We start from the raw sequence: 26,558 nt of genomic DNA on the forward strand, positions 1-26,558 counted from the left end.
GGAGAGGTCCCGGCCCAAGTCCCGGTGCTTTTCCGTAAGTCTGACCCGGTCGCCTTCCGCGAGACTGGACCGGCCGCCCTGTGGTGGGCCCGGTGCCCCACATCTACCCTACAGCTCCCCCCACTGACCCCTAAACTCCTGATACCCTACATCTCCCCCCACTGACCCCTAAACTCCCGATACCCTACAGCTCCCCACACTGACCCCTAAACTCCCGATACCCTACAGCTCCCCACACTGACCCCTAAACTCCCGATACCCTACAGCTCCCCACACTGACCCCTAAACTCCAGATACCCTACAGCTCCCCACTCTGACCCCTAAACTCCCGATACCCTACAGCTCCCCACACTGACCCCTAAACTCCCGATACCCTACAGCTCCCCACACTGACCCCTAAACTCCCGATACCCTACAGCTCCCCACACTGAGCCCTAAACACCCGATACCCTACAGCTCCCCACTCTGAGCCCCACAGTCCTGATGGCCGAGAGGTCTCTGCTTGCTGTAGTGATTGAGTGAGCTCTGTGGACCTGACCTCTGTCTTGTGTCCTCGTTTCCAGCGTCTCCTAGTGGTCCGGCATTTCAGCAGGCCTGAAGGTGAGATCTGGGGAGGAGACAGAGCATCCCCTAACACCCCTGAGCTGGGTTACAGGGTAAGACAGCTTCTTACTGTTGGACACACCTGTCCACACTCTTTCTGGACACACTGGACACACTCACCTGTCCACACTCTCACTGGACACACTGTACACACTCACCTGTCCACACTCTCACTGGACACACTGTCCACACTCACCTGTCCGGGCTCTTATTGGACACACTGGACACACTCGCCTGTCCGGACTCTTACTGGACACACTGGACACACTCGCCTGTCCAGACTCTTACTGGACGCACTGGACACACTCACCTGTCCAGACTCTTACTGTCCACACTCACCTGTCCAGACTCTCACTGGACACACTGTCCACACTCACCTGTCCACACTCACTGGACACACTGTCCACTCTCACCTGTCAACACTCTCACTGGACACACTGTACACACTCACCTGTCCACACTCACTGGACACACTGTCCACTCTCACCTGTCCACACTCTCAGTGGACACACTGTACACACTCACCTGTCCAGACTCTTACTGGACACACTGTACACACTCACCTGTCAACACTCTCAGTGGACACACTGTACACACTCACCTGTCCAGACTCTTACTGGACACACTGTACACACTCACCTGTCCAGACTCTTACTGGACACACTGTACACACTCACCTGTCCAAACTCTCAGTGGACACACTGTACACACTCACCTGTCCAGACTCTTACTGGACACACTGGACATACTCACCTGTCCAGGCGTAGTCTCTGCTCCTCATCCCCCCTGCGTTGTGTTTCCCCCTCTCCCCGCTGGACAGAATCCTGTGGTGTCTTCGTGCTTCCCCGAGCTCGTCCAGAAGCTGGAGAGGGCGGCCGAGCTGCAGCTGGAGCTCCCGGGGTCGCCCGGCTCGTCCCGCTCGGGCTCGCCCGGCTCATTCCGCTCGGTGTCCCCCCCCTCCTCGCCCTCAGGCCCCTGCCCGCCCCGCCCCGCCGCCCCCCCTTCTTCCCCGCCATGCCCCTCGAGCCCCCCCTGCTGCCCGGGGCGGTGCCCCTGCCCCTGCCCCCGCCCGTCCTGCCCCCCATCGCCCGCCCGGCCCCGCCAGGCCCCGCCTGGGGCTCCCCGGTGCGGAGGGCAAGGAGAGAGGCTGAGATGTCTGACGAGGCAAGTGGGGCAGAGTCTGTCCGTCTATCCGTCCATCTGTATGTCCGTCCATCTGTCCTTCTGTCCGTCTATCCTTCAGTCCATCTGTCCATCTGTCTTTCTGTCCTTTTCTGTCTTTCTGTCCATCAGTCCATATGTCCTTTTCTCTGTCTCTGTCATCTGTCCATCTGCACTTCTCTCTTTCTGTCTTTCTGTCCTTCTGTCTGAGTCTCTGTGTCTGTCCCTCTCTCCCTGTCTCTCTCCCTCTCTCTTTCCATGTCTCCCTGCTCTCTGTCTGTCCTGCGTTGTCCCAGCTGGGTCTCTCTCCCTGTGTCTCTCTGTGTGTCTCCCTGCTCTCTGTCTGTCCTGCGTTGTCCCAGCTGGGCCTGTCTCCCTGTGTCTCTCCGTGTGCCTCCCTGCTCTCTGTCTGTCCTGCGTTGTCCCAGCTGGGTCTCTCTCCCTGTGTCTCTTCGTGTGTCTCCCTGTCTGTCTCTCTGTCTGTCCTGCGTTGTCCCAGCTGGGCCTGTCTCCCCGGCTCTCTGCCTTCAGCTCTGTTCGCCGATTTCCCGCCAGCCCGTCTCTCTCTCAGCCTGTCTCTTGACTTGCAGGAGGAAGAGGAGGTGGAGACAGCTCCTCCGGCAGGAGAGAGGAAGGAGGTCAGTGCTGGTCCCACCCTGCCCCCTGTCCTGTCTGTGGTGGAGTTTCGCCGTCTTGTCTGTCCCTGGGTCTCAGTGTCTCTCTCTCTTTCAGCCCTGTCTGTCAGTCCGTCTGTCCCTCGATCTCAGTGTCTCTGTCTCGGCCTGCTGTCTGTCTGTCCCTGCCTCTCTGTCTCTCTCTCTTTCAGCCCTGTCTGTCAGGGTCTCTCTCCTCCTCCTCTCTGTCCTCAGTGTGTCTCTCTCCTCCTCCACTCTGTCCTGTGGTGTCCAGGCAGTTTGTCTCTCTCCTCCTCCTCCTCTCTGTCCTGTGGTGTCCAGTGGGTCAGTATTAGTGGGCTACACCCAGGCTCACTCACTGCGAGTGTGATCTCAGCAGAGTCTCTGTACTTTTGGGACACTTGACTCACCTGTCTCTCTCTTTCTCTCCCTGTGCTGTCCCTCTCCTGCCCCCTCTCTCCCTCCTCGGACTCCAGCTGGAGGAGGTCCAATCACCACCTCCTGTGAGACAGAAGAAAAATAAGGTAGGTAATGCTCTGATCCTCTCTTTACTCCTGTCCAGTGTCCAGTCAGTGTCCAGTAAGTGTGTCTGTATGAACCCCTCTCTCTCAGTGCAGTGTTCATGTACTGGAGTGTCCAGTCAGTGTGTCTGTATGAACCCCTCTCTCTCTCAGTGCAGTGTTCATGTACTGGAGTGTCCAGTCAGTCAGGGTGTCTGTGTGAACCCCTCTCTCTCAGTGCAGTGTTCATGTACTGGAGTGTCCAGTCAGTGTGTCTGTATGAACCCCTCTCTCTCTCAGTGCAGTGTTCATGTACTGGAGTGTCCAGTCAGTGTGTCTGTATGAACCCCTCTCTCTCTCTCAGTGCAGTGTTCATGTACTGGAGTGTCCAGTCAGTCAGGGTGTCTGTGTGAACCCCTCTCTCTCTCAGTGCAGTGTTCATGTACTGGAGTGTCCAGTCAGTGTGTCTGTATGAATCCCTCTCTCTCTCAGTGCAGTGTTCATGTCCTGGAGTGTCTAGTCAGTGTGTTTGTATGAACCACTCTCTCTCTCAGTGCAGTGTTCATGTCCTGGAGTGTCCAGTCCGACTCTTAACGTGACTCTCCTGTCTCTGCTTCAGAAGCGCCGATGCGCCTTTTTAAAGTCCCTGAGCTGCGTGTCGGTGGAGACAGAAGATCAGGACGAGCCGATGGAGGTGGCAGAGACCGTAGCTCAGGAGAGGAAGAGCGAGGGAGAGGAGGAGCAGGCTGCCGGGAAGGACAAGAAGAGGAAGAGGAGGTGCAGGTGAGCAGACAGGGGGGCGCCGCCCGGTCATGTCTGTGATTCAAGGAGGAGTTTCCTCTTGCTGTTTGATGTCATGGTGACGTCTGTGTCTGTGTCCCTCACACCTGCAATAACAATATTCTTTCCAGGTTCCTTTCCTGGTTCTGTGCCTGCTAAGATCTGGACTGGACTGGACTGGACTGGACTGGACTGGACCGGAGCTGAGGGACACCAGACGACTGGACTGGAGCCTAGGGACAATAGGCTGGACTGGACCGGAGCTGAGAGACACCAGACTGGACTGGACTGGAGCTGAGGGACCCCAGACTGTGCTGGACCGAAGCTGAGGGACCCCAGTCTGGACTGAAGCTGAGGGACCCCAGACTGTGCTGGACCGAAGCTGAGGGACCCCAGTCTGTGCTGGACCGAAGCTGAGGGACCCCAGTCTGTGCTGGGCCGATGCTGAGGGACACCAGACTGTGCTGGACCGAAGCTGAGGGACCCCAGTCTGTGCTGGGCCGAAGCTGAGGGACACCAGACTGTGCTGGACCGAAGCTGAGGGACCCCAGTCTGTGCTGGACCGAAGCTGAGGGACCCCAGACTGTGCTGGACTGAAGCTGAGGGACCCCAGACTGGACTGGACTGAAGCTGAGGGACCCCAGTCTGGACTGCACTGCAGCTGAGGGACACCACACTGGACTGGAGCTGAGGGGCCCCAGACTAGACTGGACTGGAGCTGAGGGACACCAGACTGGATTGGACTGGAGCTGAGGGACACCAGACTGGACTGGACTTTTGTAAAGAATCAATAAAATGTTTTTAAAAAAAATCTGTTTAGCTTTTGGTTTTTTCCCTCCCCCCCCCCAAGGTTGCTGCTGGGAGAGGTGTGAGTGGGGCCAGCAGGGGGCGCTCTCACCCTGTGGTCTGTGTGAGTCCTGATGCCCCAGTATAGTGACGGGGGACACTGGACTGTAAACAGGCGACGTCCTTCGGATGAGACGTCAAACCGAGGTCCTGACTCTCTGTGCTCATTAACAATCCCGGGGTGTCTCTGGAGAAGAGTAGGGGTGTTACCCCAGTGTCCTGGCCTGATTCCCCCCCTGGTCTTGACCCATCATGGCCTCCTAATCACCCCCCCTCTCTGAACTGGCTCCATCCCTCTGCTCTCCTCCCCACTGAGAGCTGCTGTGTGCTGAGCGGACTGGAGCATCATCCAGGTGGGGGCTGCACACTGGGGGGGCTGGAGGGGATCCCCCTGACCTGGGAAGAGCTCTGAGTGGAGGGTCCAGACTTATTCATTATTATTATTATTCGTGCTGCACTGGGCTTCAGTCCTGGCAGTGAGAGGGGGACTCTGTGATCAGTACAGATACTTATGACTGTATAATAATACACAATAGAAATGGATAACAGGGTAGTGCTGTAGTCCCTTCGAAACGTTTTGAACTGCCAGAAGAAGTTTTCACAACCCGGACTCATGAAGGTACAGGTCTTCTCCCATCGTCCGGAGCAAGGTGTATCGTGTCCTGGTGATTTCTCCCGTTTCGAATGGAGTTTAATGTCGCATTTCTACTTTATTAGTTAGAGGCACTGAACTTTGGGGAACGTGACATCCACCCAGTATTACTAGTAGGTTGATAAATATAAATGTTCTTTTTCCCCCCGTATTATACCTCGCAAAATATAATATGTGTGTGTGTCCTGTGATGGACTGGTGTCCTGTCCAGGGTGTGTGAGTGTGTGTGTCTGTGTGTCCTGTGATGGACAGATGGTACCCAGCCTGGACACCCATGAGACACTGGCTGTGATGGACTGGTATCCTGTGAAGGACTGGTGTCCTGTCCAGGGTGTGTGTGTGTCCTGTGATGGACTGGTGGATCACAATATTAATTCTCCTCCTTGATTCCCTCCTTCATCGCCAGAGTGAAAGCGGGACACGGCCGTAAAAGCTCAGCCCTGCGGGTGGTGGTCCTCTTGGCCACACGGGGGCGCTGTGGCTCCACGGGGGGGGGGTTATGTTCACGTCCCGCTGGGAATCGAACCGACGCGGTGGAGTTCGTGAACGTCCCAGACACCAAGAAAACGAGAGAGAGAAAAAAGGTCGTTTTCGGGGTTCAAGAAGCAACCCCGAGATTCAGGGAGTTTCCCCGCTGAGCTTACTCTGCCGAAAACACGCAGGTTTTATTTTTTTCCCGTGCCCCCCCTCACACAGGCCATTTCTGTAGCGTGAAGTTGTGTTTTTTTGCGCAGCGGTCGGTGAGGGGCGAAATTTTATTTATTTTTTTCCCACGGTCTGAAACAGAAACAACCGGGTGGTGTTGTAGAGAGGTCGACGTGCCTGGTCTTCCTCGTCTGCGAAGCCCGTTTTTTTTTGGGGGGGGGTCGTGAAGTCCCACGCAGCGCTCGGAAAAGAAAATGGCGTTTCTTTTCCCCGCAGGACGGGGGGAACCCGTGTTTGTTGGAAGTGGCGTGGCCCGAAATTTCCGCCCTTGGGCGCTAGAGGGGAGTGGAGGTTGGTCTTTCTTTGATTTGGGGGTCGGGTGCTAATTTCACTGAACCAAACCCCACGGAAACCCGTGTTGGACGTGGGGGTGCTGAATGCGCCCTCGACGTGATTTTGTCTTTAAATTCAAGTGCACCTTTTGTAACCCTTGGGCCGGAAACACCTGGACCCGTTTCCCCTGCCTGTCCGAGGTGGCGACTACCGTGGTCGTACAGGGACACCCGGCTGGCAGCCGAGAGTTGGAAAAATAAAATGTCCACCCAAAAAAAAACAGCAACCGTGAAAAATGTCGGCCATTTTTGTTTCGCGGCCGAGCCGTGAGCGCGTTTGGGGCGACGTCACGGAGGCGTCACAATGAGCCGCCTGACGTCACAGAGTGGCGGATTCTAGCGGGGGGCGGCGCCGGAGCCCCGTGAGCTCAGAGGAGTGAAGAGAGAAGAGGAGGAAAGCGCTATATAGTCCTTTCTCAACACGTGTTTCTTCCAATAAAGTTACTTCGACTTAGATCGTTAGTTTCAGCTTCAGAATCGCTCTTCACAATCCCCGTGAAATCGGTAAGTCAGTCAAAAGCGCCGCTGGCGAGAAATAACAAAATAAGTGGAGAAATAAGTTGTTTTTTTTACCGTTACTCCACTCTTATGGGTGTGATCGTGCTGTAAAAAGACATTGAGAAAAGGTGCACCTCTACACAGAGAGTGGTGGGGGTGGGGAACAAGCTGCCCAGCCCTGTGGTTGAAGCCGATACCCTGGCTTCTCTCCAGACACAGCTGAGTGAGCTCCTCCAGTCAGGACAGGAGTCTCTTCTGTACACAGAGGGTGGCGGGGGTGTGGAACAAAGCTGATACCCTGGCTCCTCTCCAGACACAGCTGGGTGAGCTCCTCCAGTCAGGACAGGAGGCTCTTCTGTACACAGAGGGTGGCGGGGGTGTGGAATAAAGCTGATACCCTGGCTCCTCTCCAGACACAGCTGGGTGAGCTCCTCCAGTCAGGACAGGAGGCTCTACTGTACACAGAGGGTGGTGGGGGTGGGGAACAAGCCGCCCTGCCCTGTGGTTGAAGCCGATACCCTGGCTTCTCTCCAGACACAGCTGGGTGAGCTCCTCCAGTCAGGACAGGAGGCTCTACTGTACACAGAGGGTGGTGGGGGTGGGGAACAAGCCGCCCTGCCCTGTGGTTGAAGCCGATACCCTGGCTTCTCTCCAGCCACAGCTGGGTGACCTCCTCCAGTTAGGACAGGAGGCTCTACTGTACACAGAGAGTGGCGGGGGTGTGGAACAAAGCTGATACCCTGGCTTCTCTCAGGACACAGCTGGGTGAGGTCCTCCAGTCAGGACAGGAGGCTCTTCTGTACACAGAGGGTGGTGGGGGTGGGGAACAAGCCGCCCAGCTGTGTGGCTCCGCCCCCTCCCCTCCCCTCTGTGACTCTGCTTGTCTCGGCAGGACGAAGGACCGACAGAGATGCCGCATGGCCGTGCGCGGTCGCAGCAGGACCCGGGCCCGGCGAGGCGTCGTAAGTCCACCCCTCCCGCCCACCGTCCAGCGTCCAGCGTCCAGCCCTCCTCCGACTGGCCTCTCCACCCCCAGCAGAGCTCGCTGTATTATAATAATAATAATAATAATAATAATAATAATAATAATAATAATAATAATAATAATAAACTTCACTGATAGAGCACCTGTCACACACATAGCAGCGCAAAGCGCCGAGAGGTCTCTGCTTGCTGTAGTGATTGAGTGAGCTCTGTGGACCTGACCTTTGTCTTGTGTCCTCGTTTCCAGCGTCTCCTAGTGGTCCGGCATTTCACACGACCTGAAGGTGAGATCTGGGGAGGAGACAGAGCACCCCCTAACACCCCCGAGCTGGGTTACAGGGTAAGACAGCTTCTTACTGTTGGACACACCTGTCCACACTCTTACTGGACACACTGGACACACTCGCCTGTCCGGACTCTTACTGGACACACTGTACACACTCACCTGTCCAGACTCTTACTGGATACACTGGGCACACTCACCTGTCCAGACTCTTACTGGACACACTGGACAAACTCACCTGTCCAGACTCTTACTGGACACACTGTACACACTCACCTGTCCACACTCTCACTGGACACACTGCAGAGACTCACCTGTCCACACTCTCACTGGACACACTGTACACACTCACCTGTCCAGACTCTTACTGGACACACTGTCCACACTCACCTGTCCAGGCGTAGTCTCTGCTCCTCATCCCCCCTGCGTTGTGTCTCCCCCTCTCCCCGCTGGACAGAATCCCGTGGTGTCTTCCTGTTTCCCCGAGCTCGTCCAGAAGCTGGAGAGGGCGGCCGAGCTGCAGCTGGAGCTCCCGGGGTCGCCTGGCTCGTCCCGCTCGGGCTTGCCCGGCTCGTTCCGCTCGGTGTCCCCCCCCTCCGCGCCCGAGAGCCCCCTCCGCTCCCCGCCCCCGGCCCCCCCCTCTGGCCCCCTCAGGCCCCTGACCGCCCCACCCCGCTGCCCCCCCTTCCTCCCCGCCATGCCCCTCGAGCCCCCCCTGCTGCCCGGGGCGGTACCCCTGCCCCTGCCCCCGCCCGTCCTGCCCCCCAGGACCCCCCTCCCGGTGCGGAGGGCAAGGAGAGAGGCTGAGATGTCTGAAGAGGCAAGTGGGGCAGAGTCTGTCCGTCTATCCGTCCATCTGTCCTTCTGTCCGTCTATCCTTCAGTCCATCTGTCCCTCTGTCCATCTGTCCTTTTCTCTGTCCTGTCCTTCTGTCCTTTTCTCTGTCCTTCTGTCTTTCTGTTCTTTTCTGTGTCCATCTGTCTTTCTGTCCTTTTCTGTCTTTCTATCCATCACTCTATCCTTTTCTCTGTCCATCTGTCCTTCTGTCCATCTGTCTTTCTGTCCTTTTCTCTGTCTTTCTGTCCTTTTCTCTGTCTTTTTGTCCATCTGTACTTCTCTCTTTCTGTCTTTCTGTCCTTCTGTCTGAGTCTCTCTTTTTCTCTGTGTCTGTCCCTCTCTCCCTGTCTCTCTCCCTGTGTCTTTCCATGTCTCCCTGCTCTCTGTCTGTCCTGCATTGTCCCAGCTGGGTCTCTCTCCCTGTGTCTCTCCGTGTGTCTCCCTGCCTGTCTCTCTGTCTGTCCTGCGTTGTCCCAGCTAGGTCTCCCTCCCTCCTCTCTCTCTCCGTGTGTCTCCCTGCTCTCTGTCTGTCCTGCGTTGTCCCAGCTGGGTCTCTCTCCCTGTGTCTCTCCGTGTGTCTCCCTGCCTGTCTCTCTGTCTGTCCTGCGTTGTCCCAGCTAGGTCTCCCTCCCTCCTCTCTCTCTCCGTGTGTCTCCCTGCTCTCTGTCTGTCCTGCGTTGTCCCAGCTGGGTCTCTCTCCCTGTGTCTCTCCGTGTGTCTCCCTGCTCTCTGTCTGTCCTGCGTTGTACCAGCTGGGTCTCCCTCCCTCCTCTCTCTCTCCGTGTGTCTCCCTGCTCTCTGTCTGTCCTGCGTTGTCCCAGCTGGGTCTCCCTCCCTCCTCTCTCTCCGTGTGTCTCCCATCTCTCTGTCTGTCCTGCGTTGTCCCAGCTGGGCCTGTCTCCTCTGCTCTCTGACTTCAGCTCTGTTCGCCGATGTCCCGCCAGCCCGTCTCTCTCTCAGCCTGTCTCTTGACTTGCAGGAGGAAGAGAAGGTGGAGACAGCTCTTCCGGCAGGAGAGAGGAAGGAGGTCAGTGCTGGTCCCACCCTGCCCCCTGTCCTGTCTGTGGTGGAGTTTTGCCGTCTTGTCTGTCCCTGGGTCTCAGTGTCTCTTTCAGCCCTGTCTGTCAGTGTCTCTCTCGGCCTGCTGTCTGCCTGTCCCTGCCTCTCTGTCTCTCTCTCTTTCAGCCCTGTCTGTCAGTGTCTCTCTCCTCCTCCTCTCCGTCCTCAGTGTGTCTCTCTCCTCCTCCTCTCTGTCCTATGGTGTCCAGTGGGTCAGTATTAGTGGGTTACACCCAGGCTCACTCACTGCGAGTGTGATCTCAGCAGAGTCTCTGTGCTCTTGGGACACTTGACTCACCTGTCTCTCTCTTTCTCTCCCTGTGCTGTCCCTCTACTGCCCCCTCTCTCCCTCCTCGGACTCCAGCTGGAAGAGGTCCAATCAGCACCTCCTGTGAGACAGAAGAAAAAGAAGGTGGGTAATGCTCTGATCCTCTCTTTACTCCTGTCCAGTGTCCAGTCAGTGTCCAGTCAGGGTGTCTGTATGAACCCCTCTCTCTCTCAGTGCAGTGTTCATGTACTGGAGTGTCCAGTCAGTGTGTGTGTATGAACCCCTCTCTCTCTCAGTGCAGTGTTCATGTCCTGGAGTGTCCAGTCAGTGTGTCTGTATGAACCCCTCTCTCTCTCAGTGCAGTGTTCATGTCCTGGAGTGTCCAGTCAGTGTGTCTGTATGAACCCCTCTCTCTCTCAGTGCAGTGTTCATGTACTGGAGTGTCCAGTCCGACTCTTAACGTGACTCTCCTGTCTCTGCTTCAGAAGCGCCGATGCGCCTTTTTAAAGTCCTTGAGCTGCGTGTTGGTGGAGACAGAAGATCAGGACGAGCCGATGGAGGTGGCAGAGACCGTTGCTCAGGAGAGTAAGAGTGAGGGAGAAGAGGAGCAGGCTGCCGGGAAGGACAAGAAGAGGAAGAGGAGGGGCAGGTGAGCAGACAGGGGGGTGCCGCCCGGTCATGTCTGTGATTCAAGGAGGAGTCTCCTCTTGCTGTTTGATGTCATGGTGACGTCTGTGTCTATGTCCCTCACACCTGCAATAACAATATTCTTTCCAGGTTCCTTTCCTGGTTCTGTGCCTGCTAAGATCTGGACTGGACTGGACTGGACTGGACTGGACTGGACTGGACTGGACTGGAGTTGAGGGACACCAGACGACTGGACTGGAGCCTAGGGACACCAGACTGGACTGGACCGGAGCTGAAAGGCACTAGACTGGACTGGAGCTGAGGGACACCAGACTGTGCTGGACCGAAGCTGAGGGACCCCAGTCTGGACTGAAGCTGAGGGACCCCAGACTGTGCTGGACCGAAGCTGAGGGACCCCAGTCTGTGCTGGACCGAAGCTGAGGGACCCCAGTCTGTGCTGGACTGAAGCTGAGAGACCCCAGACTGTGCTGGTCTGAAGCTGAGGGACCCCAGACTGGACTGGACTGGAGCTGAGGGGCCCCAGACTGGACTGGACCAAAGCTGAGGGACCTCAGGCTGTGCTGTACCGAAGCTGAGGGACCCCAGACTGTGCTGGACCGAAGCTGAGGGACCCCAGTCTGTGCTGGACCGAAGCTGAGGGACCCCAGACTGTGCTGGACCGATGCTGAGGGACCCCAGACTGTGCTGGACTGAAGCTGAGGGACCCCAAACTGCACTGGACTGAAGCTGAGGGGCCCCAGACTGGACTGATGACCTTTTGTTAAGCATCAATAAATTTTTTTAAAAAAAAATCTGTTTAGCTTTTGGTTTTTTCCCTGCCCCCCCAAAGTTGCTGCTGGGAGAGGTGTGAGTGGGGCCAGCAGGGGGCGCTCTCACCCTGCGGTCTGTGTGGGTCCTGATGCCCCAGTATAGTGACGGGGGACACTGGACTGTAAACAGGCGCCGTCCTTCGGATGAGACGTCAAACCAAGGTCCTGACTCTCTGTGCTCATTAACAATCCCGGGGTGTCTCTGGAGAAGAGTAGGGGTGTTACCCCAGTGTCCTGGCCTGATTCCCCCCCTGGTCTTGACCCATCATGGCCTCCTAATCACCCCCCCTCTCTGACCTGGCTCCATCCCTCTGCTCTCCTCCCCACTGAGAGCTGCTGTGTGGTGAGCGGACTGGAGCATCATCCAGGTGGGGGCTGCACACTGGGGGGGCTGGAGGGGATCCCCCTGACCTGGGAAGAGCTCTGAGGGGAGGGTCCAGACGTATTAATTATTATTATTATTCGTGTTGCACTGGGCTTCAGTCCTGGCAGTGAGAGGGGGACTCTGTGATCAGGACAGATACTTATGACTGTATAATAATACACGATAGAAATGGAACACAGGGTAGCGCTGTAGTCTCTTCGAAACGTTTTGAACTGTCAGAAGAAGTTTTCACAACCCGGACTCGTGAAGGTACAGGTCTTCTCCCATCGTCCGGAGCAAGGTGAAAGGCCACCCCCTCGGGGCGCAGTATCCCCGATGCACCCCCCCGCACCACCACCCAAAACGACACACACTTCTGTGACGATTGGGAGACCCCGGTTCGACCAGCCCCTGCGGTGGAGGAAACGACCCGCTGGAGAGAACACGCAGACTCCACACAGAAGGGTCACCTCGGCATTTATTCCAACAGCAAAACAACACCAGAGAGAAACGGTCTCCGAAAGAGAAGCGTACACCGGGAAAAACACGACGGGGTCATTACAAATGGGAATAGGAGTTCTTTTTTTCTTTTCCGGACGTCAGCTGTATCGTGTCCTGGTGATTTCTCCCGTTTCGAACGGAGTTTAATGTCGCGTTTCTACTTAATTAGAGAGAGGCACTGAACTTTGGGGAACGTGACATCCACCCAGTATTACTAGTAGGTTGATAAATGTAAATGTTCTTTTTCCCCCTGTATTATACCTCGCGAAATATAACGATGGCCAATTCCTTAAGTCGAAATTTAAACCCTTTTCACGCTACAAGACTCCGGACGTTTCCTTTTTTGTCCTCTTTTGCCTCCAAAATAAAAAAAAACTGGGATCCATCGTGGCGTTGCCAAATTAAAACGTCAACCACTTTTCGGGCTTTCGGAACTGTTTGTGTGGAGTCTGCATGTTCTCCCTGTGTTCTCCGGGTCCAAAGACAGGCTTTTGGGCTAATTGGCTTCTGGTAAAACTGGCCCTGGTGTGTGTGTGTCCTGTGATGGACTGCTCTCCTGTCCAGGGTGTGTGAGTGTGTGTGTCTCTGTGTCCTGTGAGGGACTGGTGTCCTATCCAGGTTGTGTGTGTGTGTGTTCTGTGAGGGACTGGTGTCCTGTCCAGGGTGTGTGAGTGTGAGTGTGTGTGTGTGTGTGTGTGTGTGTGTGTGTGTGTCCTGTGAGTGACTGGTGTCCTGTCCAGGGTGTGTGAGTGTGTGTGTGTCCTGTGATGGACTGGTGTCCTGTCCAGGATGTGTGAGTGAGTGTGTGTGTGTCCTGTGATGGACTGGTGTCCTGTCCAGGGTGTGTGAGTGTGTATGTCTGTGTGTCCTGTGATAGACAGATGGTACCCAGCCTGGACACCCATGAGACACTGTCTTCCTCAGAAGACTCTCACGGAGGGCACACTGTCCCTAACCCGGGTCCAGAAGAAACTACAGTGATCTATAATTCCTGCGCCTCGGAAGGGGTTATGGCGTCTATGTCCGGCGCCCGCGCCCGCGGACCGGCGGTTCGGCGTCGAGCTCCGCAGCTCGAGCTTCGGTGCGAGGCAGGGCGGGAGGGAGTCGATGTGGCCTCGGCGCCATCTTTGCTGGTGAGTCAATTGTGACCGTTGCGATACAATAAACCATCAAATAACCTTTTCCCACCCCGACCAGTATTTCTGTCGCGGCCCACGTCCCTTACAATCGACAGCCTATAAAAAAACAGTAGCCCTTCGCAACATTACACGCCATTTTTTTATTTTAAACGTCCGTTAGATACGCAGGTGGCTCGATACCTGTCTTAACCTCCCCGGCGTCTTTATACCGGCAAGTGAATTTTATTTGGGGTCCCTCAGAATTGTGACAGAAATGTCAGTGAACCACAATAAAAAACGAAACTTTTTTTTTAAAGGCGATGAATGGATTTTAAGAGTAACCGTGTAGCGACTGACGTAAGGAAAAAAAAGTTGTCTTTCCCTACGAAGACGTTTTGGTACAGGACTTTCTTTAAATATCAGTTGTGCATAGCGTTTTACAAAAAGTTGATGATGATCTTGGAGATAATTGCAAAGGAAAATTGAGATAACTACCAAAACATTACGTGTGAAACGACAGGACAGAACTTTGAACCCACAAAGAAACAAAGGTATGAAATATTGCCTCGTCATGGGGGGTTGATAATTGTAATAAGTGTTCCTAATTTTCGTAAAGAAATGTATATTATGGGAGTCACACGTGAGATTTAGTGTATATACGTTTCATATTGTGCATATATACGGGGTTAAAAAGTGGAATGAGTATGATTATAAACTCGTGTGTCCTATAATCAGATCATTTTTGAACAAGCTTTGATTACACAGGTGAAAAACAACATCATAATATATTCTCACGTCTGAATATCAGCTTCTCCCCTCTGGCCAACATTTCAGGGCTCCCAGGTGTAGATCCCAAATTGAAACAAATATTCATTTGTTACCCAATTAAACAGTTAATAGAAGTGAGTGACCAGGTAAATAAAGGTGGGTCAGTGTAAACTGTTTATTCTGGACCAGACTTTGTCATGTGTGATGTGTCATGACTTCTTATATTAAGTTTTATCTTTATATTTAGTTATACATGTGTAATAGATGCGATGTGTGTCCATAAAAAGGTTTCTCCAGGGGAAAATCAAGTTGGTTTTAAAACCGTGTTTCCTTTGTAGGGTACGTTTGCATTCCAAGTGTGGGGTTTTTGCCTTTTTATCATATTTTGGATGTGAATCCGTGGTATTTTTGCAGAGACAAGTTGCCTTTCTTATACGCGGAGGGATCTGCTCGTGAGATGTCCGCCCGGTCCATTTCTGAGCTCAGTATAAGGTGTAGAAAGCATGACTGTCATCATAACCCGCCTCTCACCCAGGTGTGGAATAATGTTGTGACTATTGCTTCAGCAATAACATGCTGATTGCATGTTTCTAGATGGGTATAACAGAGATCTCAACTACTGAGGGGCTGAGCTATATAATTGCTAACACTTATATAGCGCTTTTCTGGACACCCCACTCAATGCGCTGCACAGGGAATGGGGTATCCCTCTACCGCCACCAATGTACAGCCCCCACCTGGATGATGCGACGGCAGCCATAGTGCGCCAGAACGCTCCCCACACACCAGCTCTCAGTGGGGTGGAGAGCAGAGAGATGAAGCCAGTTCAGAGAGGGGGGTTATTAGGAGGCCATGATTGGTAAGGGCCAATGGGAAATTTGGCCAGGACGCCTGGGTTACACCCCTACTCTTTTCGAGAGACGCCCTGGGATTTATAATGACCACAGAGAGTCAGGACCTCGGTTTTACGTCTCATCCGAAGGACGGCGCCTGTTTACAGTATAGTGTCCCCCGTCACTATACTGGGGTATCAGACCGCAGGGTGAGCCAGTGAAAAATGGTAGCTTCCTCAGAGACACCGCAGGAAGACAGGAGTTTGTGATGAAAGTTCGAGAGGGATGGCCACACCCTAGTTCGGTCAGACTCGGCTGTCGATATTTTAGCAATAACTCCTGACTCCTCTCCTGAAACACTGTCAATACTGCACGTGATCCCCCTCTCTCCCTCGCGTCCCTCTCCCACCCCGTCTCCACCTGTGTAGCTGCCCCCCCTGGTCACTCCTCCTCGCTGTGCAGGGGGGGTCCCAGCCTCCTCGTCCTCTGGCCAGGAGCCCTCAGCCAAGCGGGTTCAGCCAGATCATCACTCCATGATCCTTTCAGTATGCTAAATTCCTGGTGTTGTTTTTTTTCTCCCCAGAAAACTGACTGTCCGCCCCAACTCTGCGCTAAGTGGACGATGAAGTCAGGTTCCAGTGTGCCTGGTGTTTACAGGTAATACTTCAGACTGGTCGGCCTCACCTCAGGGTGTCTGGGCGTTTGATATTATACAGTTGCAATGCTGAGGCCTGTGACTGTGATGCTGTAAGGCTACAGGAGTCTCTCTGGAGATCCTGAGTGATTTCCGGCGTTCGTGCGGAAACACAGCCCCACCCTCCCGCGGTGTCCAGTCCGCAGAATTTCCTGGAGACGTGGTCTCGCCGATGGGCGACCCCGCCAGCGAGAGACTAGCTGAGGCACAATGTTCTGTACGGTTCAGTTAATTAGACGCGCACAGATGTTGAGCTCATCGTCCTTTTAATTGTGCCATCTATGCTAACTGTAGCCGAGATCGAACTATCAAGGTGACAGATCAATAATTTTAAATTAAATAGATGCATGATATTGCTAGCGCTGATGCAAGAGGCAAGTCAGAGGAACTGAACACAGAATGGATAGGAGTCGCAGTGAGTGAGAGAGGAATGAGCTAAATTATTTAAGATAATTAAAACACTGAAGAACAGGAGACACAGTGAGAGAGAGGAGATCACAGGAAATACCTCAGTAACAAACATACTAACACACAGGACAGGAGACACAGTGAGGGAGAGAGGAGATCACAGAGAATCCCTCAGTAACAAACCCACAGGACAGGAGACACAGCGAGAGAGAGGAGATCACAGAGAATCCCTCAGTAACAAACCCACAGGACAGGAGACACAGCGAGAGAGAGGAGATCGCAGGAAATGCCTCAGTTTTAAGTGCAGACAACCGGACAGGAGACAGAGTGAGGAAGAGTAAATGAAACACAGTAGGATTGATAGGAGACGGGTTATGAAGAGATGGGACACATCTCTTCATAAAGAGATGTGTCCCATCTCGCTGAACTCGCTGGCTGAGTTAATTGACGCTGCTGTTTCTTTGGCAGATGAAGTCGGAGTCCAGAGTTTCGCTGACGTGGCAGAACCGTCCCAGCTCGGTCTCCTCCCATTCCTGCAGGTCAGTGCCCCTTCAGTCAGACCCTGTGTTCAGGGAGACACACAGGGAAGTCGCACACTGTGAAAAAAGGCTCCAGAGACATCGCTGAACCACAGAATAGCTCCTGAGCATTTGTGCACCTTTTGGAATTCTTCACGTATAGTGAAAGGTGAAAATAAAACCAAGATTGGGTGACGCGTCTTTACACAGAGGCGGGTGGGGAACAAGCTGCCCAGCCTTGTTGTTGATGCCGATACCCTGGCTTCTCTCCAGATACAGGTGGATTAAATCATGGGTCCAATTAATCACTAACTACCAGACAGGCTTGAAAAACCAAATGGCGTTCTCTCGTTTTTAACCTTTCTTCAATTCTTAGAAAACCTGCACGCAGAAAAAAAATAATTTGCATTTTTTTACTACTTCCAACGGTCAGGTCTGTGGGTATTTAAATCTGACTAGAATGTGTATTGTTCAAAATCTCTTGTTCACTATCAGTGTTGTTGTTTTTAGTGTCATTCTCATTACTCCTGTGGGTTTTATACTGTGGTAAAGAGTTAAAAAAGTCCTCACTTTGTGCTTCTCTCGGTTTGTTGACGGTGGCGTACTCCACATCCCTGTTGGGTAGTGTGATGTCTGTAGAGAACAGGATACGGGTCAATACTTATGTTAACTTATACTATACAGGATAAGACTTACATTAACACCATACTGAACAACAGGGCTCACTGTTCACACTCGTATTGACACTGTACAGACGACAGGACTCACTGTTCACGCTTGTATTCACGCTGTACACAACAGCAGGACTCACTATTATTACAAATGTTCACACTTGTGTTAAAACTGGACAGAGCAGCAAGAAGTTATCATGATGTTTTCTTTCTGCTAGTTTAATAGATAGAAGTAAAAGATCCTCACTTTGTGCGGCTCGGGGTTTGCTGACTGTGGAGTATTCAACAGCAGTATCTGTCTGTGTTAATTCTGCAAAGAATAAAACACGTGTTCTCACCCGTTAACACTGTGCAGAGCAAGAGGGAATTCAATGAGTTAACACTGTACAGAACCGGACTCACTGTTCACACTCGTATTGACACTGTACAGAACCGGACTCACTGTTCACACTCGTATTGACACTACTGAACAACAGGACTCGCTGTTCACACTCGTATTGACACTATACTGAACAACAGGACTCACCGTTCACACTTCTATTAATACTTTTTTGATCAACAGGACTCAGTGTTCACACTCATGTCGACACTTATCACACTCGTATTGACACTGTACTGAACAACAGGACTCACTGTTCACACTTATATTGACACTGTACTGACCAACAGGACTCACTGTTCACACTCGTATTGACACTATACTGAACAACAGGACTCACTGTTCACACTTATATTGACACTGTACTGACCAACAGGACTCACTGTTCACACTCGTATTGACACTGTACTGAACAACAGGACTCGTGTTGACACCGTTCACACTCGAATCAACGCTGCTCACACTCATGTCGACACTTGACACTCGTATCCAGTAAGCCTTTGCTACCATTATCAAACACAGAAATCGTTATAATTTAATTTTAAAAACATGGCTGAGCATGGGTTTAAAGTATATTCAACAGTGCAGGTGCATTCAAAGAAATAGAGTTTCCCAAGCCCTCGGAAAGAATTACCATTTCCAAAGATGTCTAGTCTCAAGCATTAACATCCAAAGTACCTGTCTTAGCTGGGGCAGGAAGTTTGCCAAGCCACCTGAAAGAATTACCATTTCAAAAGATGTCTGTTGTAAGCCAGGTTCAATCATTACCATCCAAAGTACCGGTCTTCCCTTGGGGCAAGAGGGTTTCCTGTGTGTCTAGGATGTGTACTTCCCTTAAATAAAGGATGAATATGGGTACCATAGGTATTAAATCTCTCAAAGCTCAGAGTTAAACTAAAAACCCCTTGGTGAGTGTGTTATAACATGGATGGGTATTTATAGTCCAGTGCCTCCTATTTTACTAGAGATTCTGTTTGGGATTCAGAACTCGGGATCAAAATACTCCTAGGTACAGAGTAATTTTCACACCTTCCTGCTACCATGATCAGAGCAGTATTAGATTAAATTTGTCATTAATTGAAAGCCCAGTTTTTAACAATCATTTTCATTTGAACTTACTTTTTTCAAAAAAGGATCTGAGGTTCACTTCTTGAATTAAATCTTTTGACAAGAGGTAAGACTTCTATTTTACATTTAAACCCATGTTTAGCTGTGTTTTTTAGATTTAACTGAACCAATTTCTGTGTGTGATAATGTCCTTGAATTCTGACAACATCACACTAAATTACATGATATAAAACAGCTAATGTTTCTAGAGATAAAGTTTCTGGGATGCTTCTAATTACTTTGCATTACCAGGGACAGTTTAATTAACCTTGTACAGTACTGAAAGACCAAAATGCTTTTTTTTAAAGTTATTTAACATTTTATAGAACTTTGTCTACTATGGCAACATGATGAGCTTGGCCACTTATCTTAGGATAAAGATAGGATAAAGGTTTATCTTTTGCACCTACCTGCCCCCCAGGGAAGGCCAATGCTTTCTACGTTGATGGTTCCCTACAGTAGACTGTACCTTATCTTCAAAGGTAATGTATATTGACCCAAATCAGTTTTGGAATCCAATCTACTGACGAGATGGAGCACATCCTTTTTTCAGGATTTTAGCATCATATGTTTAGTATATTTAGTCCCTAATGCTGAAAGAAATGATCATAGAACATTTGGACACTTTGTGGGCATGAAATACAAAGAAAATCATGTTCTATGGTACAAGATAAATACAAAACTTAAGCTTTTATTTTAATTAGATTTGTTGTTAAAGCATAAGCAATGATTTATTACATTAATATATGTGAAAATAACATTTTAGCATCATACGTTTAGTATATTTAGTCCCTAATGCTGAAAGAAATGATCATTTGTTTAACACGCACGGGTCTGTCTCAAAGGATGCAGTGCTCCTGAAAGGGCTCTCAAACCCTGCATTTCAGATGCCTAGCTGTATCCCTCAGAATGACTTCTAACCTTACCTGTGGTGTCTTCAGTCCCTATTGCTCAATGCATGGTGTACGTACTACATACATGTGTATTGAGAATGAGGAATGGGCCCCTGAGACAGTCATTTGCCTGTTTCACAAATGATCATATTTTACTAGAGATTCTGTTTGGGATTCAGATGTGCATTCGGATTTATTGGTACGTGCCCAGGGCAGTAAGCAGTCTGAGGATTTATTTCCAGACAGCATAGAGCAGTGAAGCAGTGAAGTAGTGCATAAAGCATAAGCAATCATTTATTACATTAATATATGTGAAAATAACATTTTAGCATCATACGTTTAGTATATTTAGTCCCTAATGCCAAGGACTCCAGCAGTCTTACAACCACTGCCCTGTTTGCCTCGCCAGACACGATCTCTATTCTGTTGTAATCCACGATGTTCTTCAGGTGATTTATCATGTCCTTCCTTGCCTGTTGAGAGGCCATCCTGATCTCTTCTGCTGTGGCGTGCTTCATACACGCCCTCTTCAAGTGAGCAGGAAGCTGATCAAAAGTATTCAGGCACATCTTGCACACCAGGGGAATCCTCGTGGGTTTCCTTTGAAAATAAATAATACCATCTGTGTATAGAAACAAGCTAAGACTGATTTCTTAAATTATCCTTAATTTTCTCTCTCATAGTTTGAGCATAATGATTTTATTGTATTTATATAAGAATTGCTCATTGCTCCAAAATAAATAATGGTTTCATAAAAAAGTGAACACTTACTTGGTCTCAGTCACAGACTTTCCAATAGAAGCCATTGTGGAGTTCAGCAACTGCAGGTCCTAGAAGTGGGGAAGGAATTTTAAAAGAGAAATTGAATTACAAAACAGAAGGAATGGCTGAGGGATCACTGAAATATATATATATACAAATTCCAAAGACTGAGTCTATATCTCCTTTAGGTGAGGACAGACTGGATCAAACAAAAACAACATTTGAAGTGAATTGCAAATGTATTGAGTTGTGATGCAACTGTAACTTGAACCTAACATGACTGGGGCGTGCATTTTTGAAATTGCATTTTCACAGCTGAAATACAAAATGAAGCTGATCGCAGTCCAAACTCAAGTTATTGTTGTAAAACTAAATATTCAACATGTTTCTACCTGTCCCTTTTCAGCTCACTCAGAAGTCCACAGCCTGCAGCCTGGTGCCTCTCTGTCTCTCCCCCTCCACACTGCTGGTCCAGTGGAGGTGCTATTTGATCCTGCAGGATCTGTCCAGTCTCGTATAGTCTTACTGAGCAACGCAGGGCTCCCTGGCCCCAGGTACGAACAGTGAGTGTCAGTGCAGAACAGCTCTCTGACACTCCGCTCCCTCACTCCAGCTGATCAGGGCAACTACACAGTGAGGGACCTTAAGGGAAGCAGTATCAGCACTGTGATCGTCACTGTGGGTGGTAAGCAGGTCTACAGCAGGGTCACTAGAGGGCTCTATATTCTTGACAGAGTGTGTTCTTCTATCATCCTCTGTCCTGATTGTCTTTCAGCTCACAGAGACACTGTCACCCTGCAGCCTGAAGCCTCTCTGTCTGTCCCTCTGTTCACTGGAGAGCCAGTGGGGGTGCTGTTTAATCCTGCAGGAGGTGGAAACTGGACCTCAGTGTGTTCTGTCCAGAACAACACAGCCAGCTGTGTCCCCCAGTACAGTTTTTTTTATTTTTGATGATTAGCCATATGTTGATTATAATATTGTACATAATGTATAATTTGAACTCGATATTTTTCAGGAGTGAATGATTGTATATTTTCAGAATAAATTTCGAAACCAAATTATTGTCCCTCGATCTCTGTCTCTCTCTCGTCCTGCTGTCTGTCTGTCCCTGCCTCTCTGTCTCTCTCTTTCAGCCCTGTCTGTCAGTCTGTCTGTCCCTCGATCTCTGTCTCTCTCTCTCCTTCCTCTCTCTCTCTCGGTTTGTTTGTCCCTCAATCTCAGTCTCTTTGCCTGCTGTCTTTCTGTGCCTTCATCTTTGTCTCTCTCTCTCCTTCCTTTCTGTCTGTCTCTCTGTCTGTCCTGCGTTGTCCCAGCTGGGCCTGTCTCCCCGGCTCTCTGCCTTCAGCTCTGTTCGCCGATGTCCCACCAGCCCGTCTCTCTCTCAGCCTGTCTCTTGACTTGCAGGAGGAAGAGGAGGTGGAGACAGCTCCTTCGGCAGGAGAGAGGAAGGAGGTCAGTGCTGGTCCCACCTTCCTCTCTGTCCTCAGTGTGTCTCTCTCCTCCTCCTCTCTGTCCTGTGGTGTCCAGGCAGTGTGTCTCTCTCCTCCTCCTCCTCCTCTCTGTCCTGTGGTGTCCAGTGGGTCAGTATTAGTGGGCTACACCCAGGCTCACTCCCTGCGAGTGTGATCTCAGCAGAGTCTCTGTGCTCTAGGGACACTTGACTCACCTGTCTCTCTCTTTCTCTTTTGTGGTTGACGGATTGAGGCCGAGAGCAGGGCAGTGTTCATGTACTGGAGTGTCCAGTCGTGTGTCTGTATGAACCCCTCTCTCTCTCAGTGCAGTGTTCATGTACTGGAGTGTCCAGTCAGTGTGTCTGTATGAACCCCTCTCTTTTTCAGTGCAGTGTTCATGTCCTGGAGTGTCCAGTCCGACTCTTAATGTGACTCTCCTCTCTCTGCTTCAGAAGTGCTGGTGCATCTTTTTGAAGTCCCTGAGCTGCATGTCGGTGGAGACAGAAGATCAGGACGAGCCAATGGAGGTGGCGGAGACCGTAGCTCAGGAGAGGAAGAGCGAGGGAGAGGAGGAGCAGGCTGCCGGGAAGGACAAGAAGAGGAAGAGGAGGTGCAGGTGAGCAGACAGGGGGGCGCCGCCCGGTCGTGTCTGTGATTCAAGGAAGAGTCTCCTCTTGCTGTTTGATGTCATGGTGACGTCTGTGTCTGTGTCCCTCACACCTGCAATAACAATATTCTTTCCAGGTTCCTTTCCTGGTTCTGTGCCTGCTAAGATCTGGACTGGACTGGACTGGACTGGACTGGTTCGGAGCTGAGGGACACCAGACGACTGGACTGGAGCCTAGGGACACCAGGTTGGACTGGACCGGAGCTGAGAGACACCAGACTGGACTGGACAGGAGCTGAGGGACCCCAGTCTGGACTGGACCGGACCGGAGCTGAGGGGCCCCAGACTGTGCTGGACCGAAGCTGAGGGGCCCCAGACTGTGCTGGACCGAAGCTGAGGGACCCCAGACTGGACTGGACCAAAACTGAGGGTCCCCAGACTGGACTTAATCTGTATTGTAATTTTTGTTCTTTTGTTAAGCATCATTAAAATGGTTAAAAAAAAAATCTGTTTAGCTTTTGGTTTTTTCCCTCCCCCCCCACCAAAACGAACGAACAGAGTCTGTCCTTCTCTTTCATCCCGGAGAGTTTGTGGTTGACGGATTGAGGCCGAGAGATCTCGTCGTCGGCGTGCCACCAGTTGGCGGGGATATAGCAGGGGGGGCATCGTGTCCAATACTCCTTGAAACGAGACAGATTTCAAGCCTCCTCCGTCTGAAGAGAAGGAAGTCGACCACGAAGTCCAGGGTGTCCTAGGAAGATCTTTAGCCCTCGTTTGCCCAGCAGCCATCTCACCCTGCAGCTCCCAGCTGGCAGCCCCCTCCCCACTGGAGCTCAGCAGGTGGGAGCCTGGTTAGTACCTGGAGGGGAGACTCCTGGGAAAAACTGAGGTTGCTGCTGGGAGAGGTGTTAGTTGGGCCAGCAGGGGGCACTCACCCTGCGGTCTGTGTGGGTCCTGATGCCCCAGTATATTGACGGGGACACTGGACTGTAAACAGGCGCCGTCCTTCGGATGAGACGTCAAACCGAGGTCCTGACTCTCTGTGCTCATTTACAATCCCGGGGTGTCTCTGGAGAAGAGTAGGGGTGTTACCCCAGTGTCCTGGCCTGATCCCCCCCTGGTCTTGACCCATCATGGCCTCCTTATCACCCCCCTCTCTGAACTGGCTCCATCCCTCTGCTCTCCTCCCCACTGAGAGCTGCTGTGTGCTGAGCGGACTGGAGCATCATCCAGGTGGGGGCTGCACACTGGGGGTGCTGGAGGGGATCCCCCTGACCTGGGAAGAGCTCTGAGGGGAGGGTCCAGACTTATTAATTATTATTATTATTCGTGCTGCACTGGGCTTCAGTCCTGGCAGTGAGAGGGGGACTCTGTGATCAGTACAGATACTTATGACTGTATAATAATACACGATAGAAATGGAAAACAGGGTAGCGCTGTAGTCTCTTCGAAACGTTTTGAACTGCCAGAAGAAGTTTTCACAACCTGGACTCGTGAAGGTACAGGTCTTCTCCCATCGTCCGGAGCAAGGTGTATCGTGTCCTGGTGATTTCTCCCGTTTCGAACGGAGTTTAATGTCACGTTTCTACTTTATTAGAGAGAGGCACTGAACATCCTGTGATAGACTACTGTCCTGTCCAGGGTGTGTGAGTGTGTGTGTGTCCTGTGATGGACTGCTGTCCTTTCCAGGGTGTGTGTGTGTCCTGTGATGGACTGGTGGATCACAATATTAATTCTCCTCCTTGATTCCCTCCTTCATCGCCAGAGTGAAAGCGGGACACGGCAGTAAAAGCTCAGCCCTGCGGGTGGTGTTCCTCTCGGCCACACGGGGGCGCTGTGGCCCCACGGGGGGGTTATGTTCAAGTCCCGCTGGGAATCGCACCGACGCGGTGGAGTTCGTGAACGTCCCAGACACCAAAAAAACGAGAGAGAGAAAAAAGGTCGTTTTCGAGGTTCAAGAAGCAACCCCGAGATTCAGAGAGTTTCCCTGCTGAGCTTACTCTGCCGAAAACACGCAGGTTTTATTTTTTTCCCGTGCCCCCCCCTCACACAGGCCATTTCTGTAGCATGAAGTTGTGTTTTTTTGCGCGGCGGTCGGTGAGGGGCGAAATTGTATTTATTTTTTTCCCACGGTCTGAAACGGCCGGGTGGTGTTGTAGAGAGGTCGACGTGCCTGGTTTTCCTCGTCTCCGAAGCCCGTTTTTTTGGGGGGGGTCATGAGGTCCCACGCAGTGCTCGGAAAAGAAAATGGCGTCTCTATTCCCCGCAAGACGGGGGGGGGGAACCCGTGTTTTTTTGGACGTGGCGTGGCCCGAAATTTCCGCCCTTGGCCGCTAGAGGGGGGTGGAGTTTGGTCTTTCTTTGACTTGGGGGTCGGGGGGGTGCTAATTTCACTGAACCCCACCCCACGGAAACCCGTGTTGGACGTGGGGGTGCTGAATGCGCCCTCGACGTGATTTTGTCTTTAAATTCAAGTGCAGCTTTTGTAACCCTTGGGCCGGAAACAGCTGGACCCGTTTCCCCTGCCTGTCCGAGGTGGCGACTACCGGGGTCATACAGGGACACCCGGCTGGCCGCTGAGAGTTGGATAAATAACATTTCCACCCAAAAAAAAATGTGGACCCGGCGGCCATTTTTGTTTCGCGGCCGAGCCGTGAGCGCGTCGGGGGCGACGTCACGGGGGCGTCACAGTGAGCAGCCTGACGTCACAGAGCGGCGGATTCTAGCGGGGGGCGGCGCCGGAGCCCCGTGAGCTCAGAGGAGTGAAGAGAGAGGAGGAGGAAAGGACTATATAGCGCTTAATAAACACGTGTTTCTTCAAAAAAAGATTCGCGGGTTACTTCGACTTCGATCAAATCACAGTTTCAGCTTCAGATTCGCTCTGAAGTATCCCCGTGAAATCGGTAAGTCGCTCAAAAGCGTCGCTGGCGAGAAATAACAAAATAAGTTGAGAAATAAGTTGTTTTTTTAACATTACTCCACTCTTATTGGTGTGATCGTGCTGTAAAAAGATATTGAGAGGAGGTGCACCTCTACACAGAGAGTGGCGGGGGTGTGGAACAAAGCCGATACCCTGGCTTCTCTCCAGACACAGCTGGGTGAGCTCCTCCAGTCAGGACAGGAGGCTCTTCTGTACACAGAGGGGGGTGGGGGTGTGGAACAAAGCCGATACCCTGGCTCCTCTCCAGACACAGCTGGGTGAGTTCCTCCAGTCAGGACAGGAGGCTCTACTGTACACAGAGGGTGGTGGGGGTGGGGAACAAGCTGCCCAGCCCTGTGGTTGAAGCAGATACCCCGGCATCTCTCCAGACACAGCTGGGTGAGGTCCTCCAGTCAGGACAGGAGGCTCTACTGTACACAGAGGGGGGCGGGGGTGGGGAACAAGCCGCCCAGCTGTGTGGCTGCGCCCCCTCCCCTCCCCACTGTGACTCTGCTTGTCTCGGCAGGACGATGCACCAACAGAGATGCCGCACGGCCGTGCGCGGTCGCAGCAGGACCCGGGCCCGGCGAGGCGTCGTAAGTCCACCCCTCCCGCCCGCCGTCCAGCGTCCAGCGTCCAGCCCTCCACCGACTGATCTCTCCGCCCCCAGCAGCGCTCGCTGTATTATAATAATAATAATAAAGCTCCACACTCTGACCCCTAAACTCCCGATACCCTACAGCTCCATACACTGACCCCTAAACTCCCGATACCCTACAGCTCCCCACACTGACCCCTAAACTCCCGATACCCTACAGCTCCACACTCTGACCCCTAAACTCCCAATACCCTACAGCTCCCCACTCTGACCCCTAAACTCCCGATACCCTACAGCTCCCCACACTGACCCCTAAACTCCCGATACCCTACAGCTCTCCACACTGACCCCTAAACTCCCGATACC

General features: G+C 52.0%; 2 long non-coding RNA genes across 2 annotated transcripts; one reads left to right on the forward strand and one right to left on the reverse strand.

Moving 5' to 3' along the window:
* The first annotated feature begins 13,511 nt into the window (after positions 1-13,511).
* Positions 13,512-22,155, forward strand: LOC148665914 (uncharacterized). The gene is made up of 4 exons (XR_015936593.1): positions 13,512-13,598; positions 15,768-15,841; positions 16,755-16,825; positions 21,023-22,155. It is a non-coding gene; the product is annotated as an uncharacterized LOC148665914 (long non-coding RNA).
* On the reverse strand, positions 19,637-20,686 carry LOC148665915 (uncharacterized). The gene is made up of 2 exons (XR_015936602.1): positions 20,626-20,686; positions 19,637-20,454 (listed from the first exon to the last, which is right to left on the reverse strand). It is a non-coding gene; the product is annotated as an uncharacterized LOC148665915 (long non-coding RNA).
* Positions 22,156-26,558: the final 4,403 nt, after the last annotated feature.

The sequence above is a fragment of the Lepisosteus platostomus genome, chromosome 5 (genome assembly GCF_059453375.1).
Source record: "Lepisosteus platostomus isolate fLepPlt1 chromosome 5, fLepPlt1.hap1, whole genome shotgun sequence".
Classification (NCBI taxonomy): Eukaryota; Metazoa; Chordata; class Actinopteri; order Semionotiformes; family Lepisosteidae; genus Lepisosteus; species Lepisosteus platostomus.